The sequence below is a fragment of the Myotis myotis genome, unplaced genomic scaffold (genome assembly GCF_014108235.1).
Source record: "Myotis myotis isolate mMyoMyo1 unplaced genomic scaffold, mMyoMyo1.p scaffold_m19_p_14, whole genome shotgun sequence".
NCBI lineage: Eukaryota > Metazoa > Chordata > Mammalia > Chiroptera > Vespertilionidae > Myotis > Myotis myotis.
In genome coordinates, this window is record NW_023416318.1 from 54,025,398 (window position 1) to 54,030,224 (window position 4,827).

The 4,827-nt window shown below is 65.0% G+C and overlaps 1 long non-coding RNA gene across 1 annotated transcript; it reads left to right on the forward strand.

Moving 5' to 3' along the window:
• Nucleotides 1–1,595: 1,595 nt before the first annotated feature.
• Nucleotides 1,596–4,590, forward strand: LOC118669490. The gene is made up of 3 exons (XR_004971985.1): nt 1,596–1,747; nt 2,850–3,017; nt 3,293–4,590. It is a non-coding gene; the product is annotated as an uncharacterized LOC118669490 (long non-coding RNA).
• Nucleotides 4,591–4,827: the final 237 nt, after the last annotated feature.

Genomic DNA, 4,827 nt, shown 5'->3' on the forward strand with positions numbered 1-4,827 from the left:
CATTGTGCCCCGAAGAGCTGTGACTTGAGGGTCCCAGGAGGAGGCAGCACTCCTTCATGGGGAGGGGTGGGCGCCTCCCCCTGGCGTGGACCCCCTGCAGCTCCTGGGACCTTGGGGACCAGTCTTTGCCCCGGAACTCAGGCCTCTGGTCTCCCCTCCAAAGTCCCTCTGTCCTCTGACCCCTGACCCCTGTCCTTGGAGCCTCTGTCACCCCTGGGAGGGGACCTGGGCCAAGCGGCTCCCCTGCACTGGCCGCTGCCCCAATGCCCCCCTGAGCTTGTTCCACTTTCAGAAATAGCTAATGAGGAAATTAATGTTGTCACCCGGTGGACTCGATAAACGTGTCAGGGAAAGACAATTAACCTTGGCACGAACCCGTTTCCCCCAAATTAATGAAGTTAATAACTTCTTATGTTGAGACAGTCATTTGGAGAGCGGGGAGGGGGCTGCAAAAGCAGAGCTGGCTGGGGCGGAGAAGGAGAGACAAGAACTTGAGGGAGGGGCTGGGGAGCGAGAGAGAGAAATGCGGAATGGCTGGCTGAGCAAGAACGAGGGGGGAGAGCATGCGCCAGGGACGGGCTGCAGTGTCTCTGAAAACTGTAAATCCGGCTTCTGATCAGCAGACTCAAAGCTAAAAGCACAGCGTGGAGAGAGCTGGGGTGTGTGTGTAGTTACATCTTTTATTGTCTCATAGAGGAAGGGAGAGGGAGAGAGAGCCATCAGTGATTAGAACCATGGATCGTCTGCCTCCTGCACACCTCGCACTGGGGATCGGATGGAGCCGCAGTGCCAGCGCGCCCTGCCCTGGAGTTGAACTGCGACCTCCTGGTTCCTAGGCCGGCGCTCACCCGCTGAGCCAGGCCAGCCGGCCCGGCCGTCTACATGTCAGCTCCCCGCCTGTGCGTCCACCAGTTTCCACCTCGTGGGGTTGCAGGGAGGCGCAGAGGGGATAATGTCTGGGAAACGGTGTCCAGTTCGGAGACACTACGGGATTGCCACCGCCCCGCGGACACACAGCGCCCCTGGTCTGAGGCGCTGGGTGCTGGGGGCGGCTCCCCACCTCTCCCGCCCCCCACTTCCCCAGGCAGAGCGAGACCACCGGGCCCGCTGAGACGGCGGGATCCGGGCACAGAGGAGCCGGGACATCCCTCCAGGCTCCTGATCTCCGTCCCCCTGGGAGGAGGACTCAGTGGGTGAGACCTGGAGGGGCGCGGGGAGAGTAACCAGCGCGCCCCACCGGCACCGGCTCTGAGCCGCGTCCCCTCCACCGGCAGCTCCGCAGGGCGCCTTGGGGCAGCCCGGACTGCGCGTTCAGCAGCACCGCGGAGGGTGCCCTCACTCCTCGCCCGCGTGCAGGGCCGCTGGCCTGGGCCTCCCGCCCCCAGCCCCTCTGCAGGCCCTGGCTCCACGGAGGGCGGAGGGCGGAGGGCGGAGCCTCCTGCAGCTGCTGCCTCCGCGGGCCCCAGGGCCGCCTCTCCGGGCGGGCGGGGTTTGCTGCCAGCACCCCGGGGAGGGCGGCCACAGGAGGGAAGAGGGAGAAGTGGAAGCAGTTTAAGAAATCGCACAGGCCGGGCAGCTGGGCCACTTCCCGATTCTCCGCTGACGTGCGGGCCCCTGGCTGGGCCCCCTCCGCACCGCCCGGAGAGCGCACCCCTGACTCAGCGCCTTCTGCGGGGGCCTGGCCGGGGTCAGCGCAGTCCCAGCCGGTCTGGACCGGATGCCTCCTGCCCCGGGGGTCCAGGGCCAGGTGACTGGGCCGGGGTTCAGGGGGTTCACGGGGTCAGGGTGGGCGGGTCCACCCCATGCAGGGCGGTGCCCAGCTCCGCTGTCCACAGGGCCGGCCCGCAGCCGGGCAAGTTCCTCGTCTCGCAGCCCCGCGTGTCCTCCCCGCGCCCAGGAGCCAGCGCGTCTCCCGGCAGGTGGGCTGCTCAGCTCCGGCTGCCGCGACAAATGCCAGGGACCAGCGGCCTCACTGAGCCTCTCCCGGAGGGAGGCTGGAGCCAGGGCGGGGCGGGCGGGTCCCCAGCGGCTGGGGTCCCCGAGCTCTCGCCTCATGTGCGGGGTCAGTTCAATAGCAGCCTCGGCGGCCCCTCCGGCCCCTGCCCTGACCTGCCCCGGGCCCGGTGCCCCTGCCCCGCTCTCACACCCTCTGTCCGCCCCCCTCGTCCGGACCCTCCTCGGTCTCCCCAGCCTCCTGGTAGCCCCGGCCCCGCGCTGAGCTGGAGGCGGGGAGCGAGGGTGTGGGTGGCGACACAGCGGACGGTGCAGACTGTCCAGGCTGCGAGTCCAGGGGCGGCCGCAATGCAATGCGGTTGTCAGGGGCCTGCAGAGTATGGCTGGGGCGGAGCGGGGCAAGGGGCGGGTAGGGGCGGGGCGGGGGTGTGTGTGGGCGGGGTTGGGGCGCCAAGACCACCACCAAGGAGGAGGCCGCAGCAGGCCCCGTGTATGGGTCCTGGTTCTCACCCCCAGCGGTTTATGGGATCAGGCCTGACACAGACCCCGCTGCTGGGAGGCCCTCTGTCCCCCCAGCGCTTCCAACATACGGGCCCTGTGCTCCCCAGACCTGCCCTGCGGTTGGACCCATGATGCTTTGCTTTGGGGCATTACCCATGATGCTTTGTGGCATTACCCATGATGCTTTGCTTTGGAGCATTACCCGTGATGCTTTGATTTGAAACATTACCCATGATGTTTTGCTTTGGGGCGTGACCCATGATGCTTTGCTTTGGGGCATTACCCATGATGCTTTGCTTTGGGGCGTGACCCATGATGCTTTGCGGTACTTCTTGCGCCTGCGTGGTGGGAGCAGACGGCCTCACGGGACGTCCCGCTGGGTGTTGGCCCCGCAGGCCCGGTCGCCGGAGCGGACAGCGTCCATGTTGGCGAGCGCCCTCTCCACGGGAGAGCCCGGCTCCAGTCAAGCCGCAGCGAGGCCGTGAGGATCGAGCCTTGGGTCCGGGGCCTGCGGTGGGGCCTGAGGTCTGCGTTTCTGACGCGTTGGGGGCCCGCCGGCTGCGGTGAGTGGGGAGTGGCTGGACCCGCGTGTCCCCGGGTTCGGTCCGGCACCGCTGTGCGCCTGCCGGTCACTGAGGCCCGAGAGCGTCTGTGTGGAGGGTTGTGGCTGTCGCTCTCACGGCGTTAGAAGTTGTAACTGACCCGTTTTTAAAATGTTATTTTTAATGCACTTGTTTTAAAATATTGATCAAGTCATTAAAAATAAAGCTCACAAAGCCATCACATATTTACTTAAATAACATATTTTATCAAATGAACGGTATTTTTCCCCAAACAGGAAACGGCAGAGAGAACAGCCTCAGTTTATCTTTTTGCAAAGCTCTCCAACACGGGACTGTCAGGGACGCCAGCCACACCCTCCCACGTGGAGCTCCTGAGTCCGGGCGATGGGTAGGATTGCATCGTCCCATGTTACAGACGAGCAAACCGAGACCTGAGGAAGGTGCGGTGACTGGTGGCGGGTTTTGCAGTCAGGGCAGGGCCGCGGGAGCCCAGGAAGGGCTGTTGGGGGATGCGCTCCCCGTTCTGTGTGTCTGTGTCCACGCACACAGGTGTGCGCCTGTGCGTGTGCGTGTCTGTACGTGAGCATGACGCGCGTGCCTGTGCAGCTGTGTGGGCGGGGCTGCGGGTGCTGCAGGAGCAGGAATTGGGGCCCAGTGGGGAGCGGAGGGTGGCGCCTGGGCCCTGTGCCGAGGGCTCTGGCCTTGTCCTGCAGCGCACGGGCGACATGGTGGCCGTTTTGGGTGGGAAGCGTGTGGGCACTGAGAGCAGCTGAGGGTGGATCTGGGAGAGGCTCGGAGGCGGGGGGAGGCCCGCAGCTCTGACCCGGCCCGGCCCTCGGAGCCCAGATGTGCGGGCGGCCCGCTGGAAGTCACTGGAGCTGAGGAGCTGCGTGTGGGGTCCTCGCGTCTCCGCCGTGAGTCTCATTGGCCCTGGCCTCCAGCTGACAGCCACAGCCCTGGGCCTGGAAGGCGCTCTGCCTCCCCTGGCAAAGCCGAGTGTCAGCCACCTCCCTTCCTTGCCGGGTCATTCGTGGGCGCGGAGAGAGAAGTCAGCACCCGGCGGCAGGAAAAGAAAAAGCCTGGGGCGCAGCTAGCTGCCCAGGGACCCGGAACCCGAACCCGGGGAGCGAAGGCCGTGGCCAGGGCCCGGGCTCTTGAGCTGCGTCCAGCGCCTGGGCTGCGGCCCCAGGTCCCAGGGGGCGTCTCGGGGTCGCAGGGCAGGGAGGTGTTTGCTCAGGAGGGAGCTCAGGTGAGACCCTCAGCGCCGGAGTCCGAGCTGGTCACGCACCCTCACCCGGAAGGCGCCTGGCCCTGCAGTGTTACCTGTTTCCAAACGCCCGCAGGGACCCGGGGTCGCCAGGCCTCCCGCTGGCCCTGGGACGGAGCATCGGCCAGAGGGTACGGCCGGGCGAGTGCAGGTCTAAGTTTAACACCAGACACCAGCTCATGTCACACTCGCCCCTGGGAGTGAGTTTCCTGTCCTGTGTGAGAGTCAGTGTGTGCATGAGAGTGTGAGTGAATGTAAGCATATGTGTGTGTAAGTGTGTGTGTGAGCGTGTGTGTGAGCATGTGTCAGTGTGTGAGAGCCTGTGTGAGTGTGTGAGCATGTGTCAGTGTGTGTGTGAGCATGTGTGTCTCTGTGTGAGCGTGTGTGAGTGTGTGAGCATGTGCGAGTGTGTGTGAGAGCCTGTGTGTCTCTGTGTGAGCGTGTGTTAGTGTGTGTGAGCATGTGCGAGTGTGTCCGTATGTGTGTGTCCGTGTGTGAGCATGTGTGAGTGTGAGCGTGTGTGTCTGTGTGTGCGAGCATGTG